Source organism: Euprymna scolopes, chromosome 7 (genome assembly GCF_053919585.1).
Source record: "Euprymna scolopes isolate OS-2025 chromosome 7, ASM5391958v1, whole genome shotgun sequence".
In the NCBI taxonomy this organism is placed as follows: Eukaryota; Metazoa; Mollusca; class Cephalopoda; order Sepiida; family Sepiolidae; genus Euprymna; species Euprymna scolopes.
The window spans coordinates 101,447,129-101,459,126 of record NC_136488.1 but is presented as its reverse complement, the minus strand read 5'-3'; the positions used below and the strand labels follow the sequence as shown (position 1 = coordinate 101,459,126).

The window sequence follows — 11,998 nt, the reverse complement described above, 5'->3', positions numbered from 1 at the left end:
GTTACTTCATGGCACTCCTCTCGACACGAAACATCAGAAGATAACATTTGAAAACTCCTTGCCCGGACTCCCTTTTTTTACACACCAAGCAAGAACCACCTTTTTATTTTTATTTCTTTTTTTTTTTCTACGACTTTCAAAAAAAAAAAAAAAAAAAAAAAGAAAGAAAGAAAAAAAGGGAAACAAAAAACTAACAACACAAACAAAAAAGGTGAGATATTGGTTGACTTTTTAAAACTTTTATATTGTTTTGCTTTGTTGTTTATGTGTTGAAATTTTTAAATGCTCTTCTTTTTTTTTTTTTTTTTTTTGTACCTCGTTCTCTCGCCATTCTTCGGTGGGGGGGGGAGAGGATCCAACTGTTCTCTTTAACCAGACCCTTTTAATCTTCGCTTCCTTCGCCAAACAACCTCACCCCACCCCGAAAATATTGGTCAACATTAGTAGGGTTTATTTAGCAACCACTATAAACATGCCCCCCTTTTAATTTTATGTTATTACCTACTTTATTTGCTCTGGTTTGGATCCGCTTGTGAAGTCGTCCAAGAACGGTATACAATAATATGATTGTTCTTAACATGGTCTAATTTTTTTTTTTTTTTTTTTTTTTTTCGGTGTCAAACTAACGTTTTATTCTTTACTTTTAAATGTTTTTTTTTGTTTTGTTTTTTATTTTTTGTTTTTCGCAACAATTATGTTTTCTGTCTTCGCTCAGCTAAACTCAAACATATATACTTATATCACTCGACATAGACGAAATCCTGTACGTACAATAGTAAATATAGTTCACATAACTGCATGTTTGTGTGTAATGTCATATCTATGTTATAAACATATGCGTGTGACATACATATGTCTTTTACTTACTGTACTTAGACAGCAGTTTCAACTAAGGGCAGTGGTTGTTGTCCTATGATGCGCGAACGAAAAATGTGTGTCTTTCAGGTTGTTGATCACACTCGCCAACCCCAAGTCGAAAAAAAAGTATTGAAAAGTAAAAGTGATTGTTGGCTGTTCTAAGTAGGTTCGTCCGTTTTTGTTTTTTTGTTTTTTGTTTTTTTTTTGTTTTTTTCTCTCTCTCGTTTATTTAAATCCCGTTATTTTTCCTGTTAGCAGAAAATCATGATCCTAAATATCTACAGTTCTTACTGATGAACCCAGTCTCCTAGGATATTCCTTCTCCTCCTCCTTTCGAGGAAACGAGATCGTTTCTATTGCCTACCGACTGAGGAGCCCTCACTGAGGAATGTCGACGTGTTTAAACGTGGCTATTTTCATAACGGTTTAAACTGCCCTTTTCTATTTTTAAAAGGTTTTTGTTTATTTAAGAATTGTGTGTGTGTGTGTGCGTGTGTGTGAAATTTCCCACATTAAAATTGGATCTTGTGTCACACCAGGTATTTGTGGCGATACGCGTAAATAGACAAAATCCAGCACACACACACACACACTCGCGTAATCTGCTAAAACATATCTGAACATGTACTAAGCACAGTGCAGAGTAATTATAACATTGATTCTAATCAACTGTGTTGCTGTTACGCATGAAAAAGACGTGTCTTATATATATATATATATATATATATATATAATGTACACGTGTGTGCGAGTGTTCTTCTTCTCTGTCTCTCTTTGAAGTTAATGTCGTCACACATTGGTTATGTTGCCTAAACTAACAAGAAAGATCTTACTAGTAGAAATACTAGTAACCCAAATAGCAAGTTAGTTAACCTATATACTAGACTGATATAACATGTAGGTGTGTATTTCACACACACACACACATATCTGCAGAGATCTATATTTATTCATGTCTCCACATGGCCGATAAATATATATATATATATATATATATATATATATATATATATATATATATAAAAAGCTGTGTTACAGCGGAACAGTGTGGATCTCACTGACTGAAAAGCTCAGTGTTCCTGCAGGTTGTCGCTTACGTTTAGTATATTGTGTTCAAAATGGTTGTTGGTCGTTTTGGTACGTAACCGATATTATTAGTCTGTCTCCCCTCTCTCTCTCTCTCTCTCTCTCTCTCCAAACTTGTTCTCTTTTAATTAGTTTTCAGGATTTACTTCGACAGAGCTAGGTAGTCAGTTTTGAATATATATGGCAGTTAAGCTACGCCGAATTTCCGCGTTTCATCCCTGTGAGGATTCGTCAGGCAATAGCCATACAATTGCCATATATATTTTCAAAACACGCTCCAGCTCCACAGCTGCCACCTGTGTTTTTTGTTCCATTAGTCAAACGTACGCATAAATAGTAAATACCCATGTACGTATGAACAGTAATAGTAGATTCGGGGTTTTTTTTCCTAGTACTCTCTCTCTCTCTCTCTCGTTCCTTTCTGTCTTTGATTTCTCTCTGTATCTCTCTTCGTATTTCCCTTCCCCCCGTCTCTCTCTCCTTTCGTTCTCTTTTTTTCTCTCTCTTTCTCTTCACTCTATGCTCTGCCAAAGTAAAACCACTTGTATGTATATGTGAGAGAGAGAGAGAGAAACGGAACGAGCGAATGGAAAGAAGTGATACATCCAGCCTAAGTACATAGTTTTGTGGTTAGTATGGCAGTACATTAGTGTGGACGACGTTATTGGCATGTGTTCAACCTTACAAATGCCTGCATTACGTTGCTAAAACCATCTTTTTTTCTTCTTTATTCCTGCTATCACGGCATGTGTCTGCTACTGCAGCGTTCGCTTTCTCTATCAACGCAGATTTCTCTTCTATTTTTTTTTTTTTTCACAATCCGAATTGAACAGCTAAGAATTAAGTAGAACTTTTTTTTTTTTTTTTTTTACCGACGAAGACAATTGAATAATCCCGAAAAGAAGAAAAATAATATTTTAACGATGACTCCCCCCCTTTCTCTCTCTCTCTCTGTCTCTCTCTCTCACACACACACACACATCTAAAAGCAAAATACACTAACCATTTACGTGTTACTATATTTATTATTTGTTAACCTGATTTTGATTCGAAGGTGGCTGATGTTAGAATTCCGTTATGTTTTTTTTTTTGTTTTTTTTTATCTTTCTTTATTGTTTTGTACAACGTGTACGAAGAATGTAGACAAGAATTCTTGGGGTTGATTCCGGTTTCTCAATTTTTGGTAATTCTGCAGATTGTTCGTGTTTATTTTCGTATGGTTTTCCCATTATTACTTGCCTTTCTTTCTTGGCACGGCCTCTTTATGGAGATAGAGGAAAATAAATGGTAACACGCGCGTATGGATGGAATTTTCTGTATGCGTGTATATATATATATATATATATATATATATATATATATATATATATATATATATATATATATATACCTGTGCCAGAACGAGTAAAATTAATTCCCCCGCTGCTACTAAATCTTATGTCTAGAATCCTTATTCTAATTTTTATCAAAATTCTAGAAAATGTATACAATTGAAGGATTAAGGGATCTTAAAAAGAAATTACAATTCATGGAACCTTGCTTAATCGGTGTCCAATGATTATAGATGGAATTCAGTGCAATTCCAATATGTTAGATCTCTTCACGCGTGAGTTTGTTTCTCTATTGTACCTCGTAAAACCCTCTTTTAAATAGCCCAAGGAAACTGCCATTTGGGGAATAATAATTCATGTCTAAGTGTTCGTTAAATTTCACAAAAATCGAATACATCTGGATTTTCCAGAAGCGCTCCCTAACCCTTTTTACTCTCCTTGCACAAAGCTAAATTAAACTAAATATAGCCCACATTTGGGATCGTTGTGCCTAACAGCTGTGTTCACCCATTTATAATGAGCGTTTCACAGCTTTTTAAGCAGCGTATCCTGTAAAAATAAATATATAAACATATACACAAACCTAGCTTTATAAAAGTATATACAATACTACTTGCTATAGTTATAAAAAAGGTGTTCTCAGTATCAGTGGTAGAGCGTATTTATATCCAAGTTTTAAGAACTTGTGTGTAGCTTATTGTTATACTGGTTTCGAGTCTCATGGTCTGACGAACGCAGTGAAAGAAACCGACAGTTTTTAATTACTTGCCTCACCACGAGGGCAGAGTTAGATACAAAATGTAGGCAAAACTCCTCAAAACCGGGCACTCTTGGTTGGTACAAAAAAATCTAGTCTGAGGCGAAAAACAGATGTAATATGATATCAGAACAGATACTACACTTTGAATTTGCAAAAAAAAAAAAAAAAGTAAAATTAATTACTTTTAAAACAAATTAAACACAAAACTTTACTGCTAGACAAAAAGCCAAAATAAAACTATAATTTCTACGTTCTTCAAACGTTATATGCCTATAACAAGTGGAGATTTTGTATGTGTCTGCAATCGAAACTGCACTATTACTATTTTTCAATGTCAATTCAATGCTTAGGGTATTGTAGTGTCTGTTTTGTCATTATACCTTCATTCCAGACATTATCTCCTCCATTGTATATACAGCATATGTACACGTTCGTTCGTAATATATACTAAAAAACATATGCTCCCTTTTGCTAGTATATATAATTATGCTATTAACGTTTGTCTCCATAAAGCTTTTTTTGACATTAATAACACAAAATGTATGTTAAAATATCCCTTAATTCTTGAACTGGATAAAGTTTAAAAATAAATTATGTTCTAATTGTGCTAATTAACTACAATTTGCAATTATCTGAACATGTCGACCATATCCCTCTTAGCTATCTATGTATTTTTCCCGGTCGTCTCTCACCCTATGCTGAGTCCCTCTCTAATATTGCCCAATGTCTCTGCGATCATTTAGAAAATAGGTGAATCTTTTTCTTTTCTTTTTTTTTTGTCAGCGTGGCAATCTAATTTACAAGCGTGTATGTACATACCACAAGCACGTATGTTTTTTTTTTTTTTTTTTTTTTACACAGTGATCACCACTTATCAAGGCCCGGAAGCCACTCAGGAATAAGGGTTATTGCAAGTACATTACGTTAGTGTGGAGATTTGATGAAGTGTTTACTTAAGGGGGCGGTTCATTAGGAATTTGTTAACATTGGACTTGAAGACATCCAAGTTGTAGTCCGATGGGAAGCAGGCAGACGGAACAGAGTTCCACAGGCGTGCAGTTCTAAGTGCAGTAAATAAGATAGCAAAATAATGTTTTTGCTTCTATATAAGAATCAAAAAGGATAATAATATTTCTATATAACAATAGCAATAATAACAAGGATAATAATATTTCTATATAACAATAACAATAACAACAAGGATAATAATAGAAGTAAAGGAACTTATGAATTTTAGTTAGATAAGAATATCTTAATAGATATGTCACAACTCGTAAATTTTCGAATCAAAAAACTAGAATAGTAGTGGCCATGGCCCCACGAATCACGGGTACACACACACGTGTGTTTAATATCTCCCTCGGCACCAAAAATCAAGCCAATGCCATTTATGAAATGGCCTCTTCCCTGTTGATTGCAGTATATTACTGGTCCTGTCGAGTTTTAGTAGGTTCGCCTTCTCAAGTTTTGCTTTCTTCCTTTAAGGAGGGGTTATTTTATTGTAAATCGCCTGAGGAGCCTCTACCGGAGAAAGCCGACTATATTGCCAAGGCGTTTTTTTTTTTTTCAGGCTAGAGTGCTCCTCCTCTGGGGGTGCTGGCTCTTCAATCGCATTTTCTGACCTCGTGTCACATTTTCTCACCAAGAGAGTTATATCCGTGTGGGTGGGTGGAGCAAGAACTAAGAAACGGGAATTCCATAACTATTTCTCATGGGTTTGAAGAGTATTTCATTCCTTTCACCCTCATCCCACATTGCTAAATTATTTATTATAATAGTAAATGTTCCCATTTCTAGTCTCCCTAAGGAGGGCAAAATTAGACACAAGCTAGGATGTCCAGCTCCCCATAAAGGGTCACTCCTTGTTGGAACTAAATAAAAACCGTTTTAATCGAAAAGTATTTCTGTTCTTCTAACCCATTGTCCTTCAGACTAGGATCAAATTAGGACGACTCCTAGTATAAATGTGGTATTATGGTGACTGAAAATTTTGATAACTTTAGATTAATGATGACCAACCCTGCCTATTTTCCTTACACTTTTGATGGTCTTGTGCTTAATTGTTTTAATATATAAATATTTTATATATTTTTAAAAAAATAAATGATTGAAAGTGTAGTACCTGTTCTGTCCTCGGGCGGAGGAGGAGAAATCCTTTTTGATTGGAGCAATTTTTTTATTTTTATCCCACCGGAGTAATACTTTGGGGTATTTAGATATACTCTACATAAAAATTGATCTTGTGTTTAACTTTGCCTCGTGGAGAAGCAAGTAAAGGTGAGCTTAACATGAAACAGATACTAAACTCTGATCCTGCCGGGCTAGTACCGGTCTAATCTCTGAAGCATATTTCTTATGTGTGCGTGTACGCGTGTGGGTTTTAGTTCTTGGCTTTCACACAACCGAATGTATTTTATTTTATTTGTTTGTTTAATTTGGGGATAGATTTATTTGTGCTGGTTTCTACTTTGCCCCTTCCCCCAAGCCCTTTCTCTTCGTATTGTGAAAAGCAAAATACCTCGGGTGGTTACCTGTGAATTTAGTAAGAACATAGACAGCATACCGCGACAGCAATCAGACCAAAGCAGTGGTAATCAAAGGAGAGAGAGAAAGAGCGAAAACTGCATGCTGCTATTCTGTACCGTTTCTAGTTCACACACGCACCTACAAATGGGGCACCTGGTCCCTTGTCGACCAACTCATCACTCTGCTATACTATTAGATATGCACAAAACCGTGTCAGGCGCTAGGTGCCACCACTGACTGGTTGTTAGTGAACACACTCAGTTCTCTGTCTCGATGTCTCTCTCGCTCACACGCATGCATACAACGGGGAAAATCCAGTTTGTGTTTATATATATATATATATATATATATATATATATATATATATATATATATGCTAAATGTTTGTTCGTTTTAGTTTTGTGTATATGCAGGTGCCTGTCGGATGTTTTAATTCTTATTTTTACTTTCGAAACTTTATCTATCCCACACTTTTCCCTTTTACTTTTCATTTCTTCTCTCTCTCTCTCTCTCTCTCTCTCTCTGGTCCCCTTCTCTCCTGCCTCTTTCCCTTCTCTTCCTTGTCTCTCTCTTTCTGTCTATCTCCCTCTCTCATTCTCTCTTTCTTTCTCTCTCTCTTTGTTTTTTGTGTCTCTCTTTCTCTCTTGTATATCTATATTTTATCTCTCTCTCTTTCTCACACACACACACACACACACACACACACACATAAACACCCTGTCTTGATAGTCATCTACTTAGTACATACACACTAACATTGCTGGATTAGGGTTACAAAACAAAAGGGGTCACTGGTTCTGGCTTTCAAAATGGAAGAAACCCGTCGTATTCGCCACATGGAATGTCTATCAATGTTTATATACAAATGTCCCAACACATTAGGTTCTCATCTTGATCCATGCTGGTTTATTCCATAAGTAACCCTTAAAAATGTTGTACAAAAATGTGACGTTTGTTTTGTTTCCAACCGCCGCTTTGTACAATATGGTTGGCGATGTTTAATCCCGTTTATATGTAAGAGAATGACCAACTGTTATATTAGTTGTGTAGTCTTCATGTCAGTATCCACTAGTTGTATATCTTTATTTGGTGTTTGGTTAATTGTTTTGTCATCTTTGTTTCTGACCCCTAACGATAAAAATTAATATAAATATGTGCTTGTCTGTTAGATATCGGTTTCTTTTTGTACCTTTATACTTAAACAGTATTCTCTCCCTCTCTCTCTCTCTCTCTCTCATATAAATTTATGTTTTTGCAGACTTTACATATCTCCATTTTCTTTTCTGTTTTTTTCTCCAAATTCTTTTTCATTCCATATATTAAACTTTCTAGCAGTTTTTTTATGGGAATATCTATTCGTCTCTGAAGAGTTATTTAGTGGTGTTCCGCTATCCAACGAAACACGTGAGGAAAAAACATCGGGCTTTTCCATAAAAAAGCACTTAAAACGTACATGTGTGAATTAATTCCATCTTTTGATTTTTGGGGTGCTGTGTTCGCGTTTGTATATATATATGAGATAGCCTACTTATCAGCAACGCGTTTTAAATTAATATTAATCTAACGAATCTTTCAGAATAGGCATTGATATTAAATAACCCCAGAAAAGGTTGATATGCCATAAAACAAATATCTCTGATTCGAATTATATTAAGTTCATGAAAGAAAAACAGAAAATAGGGCAAGAATTTTCCTTTCTTTGTTGTCTATCTTCCCGACTTGAGTACCCATTAATGCTTGTATTAAAAGCAAACTTTTAACTAAATACTGCAGTTTGTCCCTATTGACTTACTAATCAAGAGTTAAATAAAAAGTCGGTTTTTAATGGGGGGGGGGTTCAACTTTACTAAAAACGGCACTCATAAAAATTACTTCTAGTTTCTCTGACTTGCACGATTATTAATGGGGGGGGGAGATATAAACCTTTGTCGACCCCCACCCCTACTAAAGTCATACCTCAAATAGCAACTTGCGTAGCATTCTACGCAAGTTGCTATTTGAGGTATGACTTTAGCATGAAATAACCCCAAAAGAGTTGATATGCTGTAAAATTAAACCGAATTAACTCTATTATCGAAGAAAGGCAAGTAAATAGGAACTGTTCATATTTAACAATATTTTAACTTGAGTGTTATGCAAGTTATTATGAATTTTAAATGTTTCTTGTCAATTTTATACATACACATTATTATGAAAGGTGTTGGGTTAATGATTCAACCTAATGAAAACAAACGAATTGTTTATATGTTTATCAACATTTCGTGCATATTGTTCAAAGTCTTTCCGTATTGAGAGTCTCTTGAACAATTGACACAATTCATATCCGTTGGCATTTTGGCTAGGAACAAAGTGTAGTATCTGTTCCGATGTTACATTCAGTCTATTCTCCCATCAATTAGTGGAGGAGTCTTTTTAGAGTGAAGCAATTAGTTTTTGTCCTAACTCAGAATGTCTCTTTTATGGTAGCAAGATTTTCCCAACATTAAGAATGGACCTTACCCTCGTGGCGTAACTAGTAAATAGAAACAATAGACAAAATGTCGGTGAAAACACCCATTGCGTATATATGTATGCATATATATATATATATATATATATATATATATATATATATATATATATATATATATATATATATAATATTGTGATTCAGAAAAGTTGATATGCCGTAATAGAAACTAAACCGGATATGGATTCGTGAACTAGACGCGATCAGTCGAATCTAATACAATCAGACTTAAATATAAAAAAAGCGAAATCTAAAATGTTTGAAAACATTTAAAGCGGGAAACTTATATACGGAACGACCATCCACCTATCTACCTACCTACGTGATTCTATTATCATATCTTGATTTCGTGAAGTTTTCATGGGCAAGGCGTTTGTGAAAGTTTTTTTTTGTACATTTCGTTTTATTACATTTGTTGTTTATTCAATGTCGAATCTTGATGCTTTTTATCCAAAACGATTTGTTGTACACGATTAGACAAACAAAAGTTGTTTTATCAACAGCTGATGGAGGAAAGTGTTGATCAGTTTCTTAACGATCTTAGTTTGTCATTGAACACAAATTAATAAAACTTCACAGTCCGAGACGGTATCCAGCAAGTCATTCGCGCGCCCGTGTGTAAGTTTAGTGTTGGCCTTTCTTCATTTTAATGGATTAAATATTGGCAATAAAGAAACGTGTACTGTCTTGTCTGTCAATTAAACCAAACAAAGTCTAAATACGTCATCTGCGGTCATATGGGGGTCAGTTAATGTCGTATGGGGGTCAATAAATATATGTAACCAAAACAGGCCCGATAAAATTGAAAACCCAGAGGCAAAAACTAGCACTTATACACAGACAAAATTAAATAAATAAAAAAAAATCACGGGTTTTAAATAAGACATAGTTAACTTTCTATATAACACGTCGACTTAATTGACGTTGGCCAGATATCAAATATTTCGAACACAAATTTATCTTTTGATAAACATGTGTATTTCTGTGTAAATTGACGTATGTTAGGCTTTTTTTGTTTTTATTTTGTTCTTCTTTCTTTTGTTATTTTGTTTTCTTTCTTTTTTATATATAATACTAGCAGGAACATTCGGCGTTGCCCGGTATATAATGAAAAACTGTTCTTTCTCACTATGAACATATCATCTTACTTCTTCCCCTTTCCTTCTCTCCATTTCGTCCCTGAATTTCATCGCAAGAAACTGAAATAAAAAAAAAACTCTCCGAATTAGTTACTTATACATATGGTTTAAATTTCAATAAAATCGGATATCCGTATTTGAACTTTTAAAAAGTTTGACTCCATAGCTCCCTTAGAAAGATTCAAATGTTTGGTACATTGAGGGTCATTAAAATAGGATATAATTGAAGTTTTAAAAATGGTTCTGCCCCCATAACCCCTTTGGAGTGGACACTAAGATTCGGGGTCACTTCTATTGTCTTCCTCGAAAAATTTTAGATATGAATACGCTTTTAGTATTTTAGTATTTTTGATGTAGATTCTTTCTACAGACAACACAAACATGGACATTAAAAAATATATATACTTATTTCTCATATATACTAGCAGGCCGTCTGGCGTTGACCGTTTGTAAAATACGTTTAAATATGCTATTTTAATTTATGCAGAGTTCACATTTATTATAGTGCCAATACTCTATTAGTATCTTATGCTCAATATATAGTAGTGATTTCAAAAGTTAAAAAAAAATGTTTTGAGTGCCATCGGCTAGAATCGAGATAAAAATATGTACCTCTCCAGCATTATTCGTTGCCGTTTGATCTAAATTAATACGCACATAAAAACATTTTAAAAATAACATTCTAAAAGATATAAATGTATATTTGCGTATGCGTAGAAATAACGCTTAGTCGACGCATTTAATCCCCTATATATCAAGTATTGTGTTTGTAGACCAAAACTTTATAGAGTAGTTTGGTAGAGACCTTTCTTCACACACAGCCAAGGTCATTTATGTATATGTTGTACGTATTATACAAATATATTTATATATATATATATATATATATATATATATATATAGTGTAAAATTTTATTGAAAATTCAAACACTCACGTTTTCTTTTTTATAACCTTCATTTATTTCCTGTTTTTTTTTTTCCATTACAGCTGTTTCATTAGTGAATAGGCAATTTTACGATTCATGTGTCCATAAAAATATCTGGTCCCCACCAACTTAAAAAAAATTATTTTTTTTTAATATTTACATATATATGCGTGTGTGTCCAAATATTTAGTTGCAATAATGCAGACCGCCTCGTTCGTATTAAAATACAAAAAAAAAATTTATGCATAAAGAAACTAATTTACAAATATTTTATTTCGGATTTTGCTAAGTGCATTTTTAAGCTATTGTTTATGCGATATGTAAACCCTTAAGTCCCCAAATTACATCAAGAGTCAATTTTAAAAACTATTGTCCTTCCTAAAAGATAGTCTTTTAATTGATCCTAATTAAAATCCTCATATTGCTACCATATTCTTATCTATATCTGACAAACAGGTGCTTCTTTTTTGAAGAGTCGTGATACGATGAAACGACTGTTTGTAAATGGGCATATTGTGTGTACATATATATATTGTTTAAAATATATAATTATCCACTGACGCATGTTTCGTCGTCTAAAACTCATCAGGGACTCCATGGATAGAAGCCTAATCTTCTACCACTGGGCTATCTCGTGCGACTGCTGAATATATATATATATATATATATATATATATATATATATATATATATAAACACCCGGTTCTCTGCATTGCTATAACCTTCTCATTCTCCTTCATATTTATATTATAAATTGTTTTTGTTTTAATGTTGAATACAAAGTTCACATTCATAATATAATAAAGTAAAAAATATATATAGACCATCCACAGAAAAAGTCTTAGAAAAAAATATGGTCTCGT

The 11,998-nt window shown here is 33.8% G+C and overlaps 1 protein-coding gene across 6 annotated transcripts in view; it reads left to right on the top strand.

Moving 5' to 3' along the window:
* Positions 1–11,998, top strand: part of LOC145279864 (uncharacterized) — a 333,260-nt gene that overhangs the window by 92,368 nt on the left and 228,894 nt on the right. For 2 of the 6 annotated variants that reach the window (XM_080131309.1, XM_080131305.1), the window contains exon 1: positions 79–211. The exons of 3 other annotated variants lie outside the window; for them this stretch is intronic. The gene's annotated coding sequence lies outside the window, so the exon portion shown is untranslated. Of the gene's footprint in view, positions 1–78; positions 212–1,905; positions 1,996–11,998 lie in introns of those variants that run through there. One more of the 6 variants, XM_080131308.1, reaches the window with a different exon arrangement.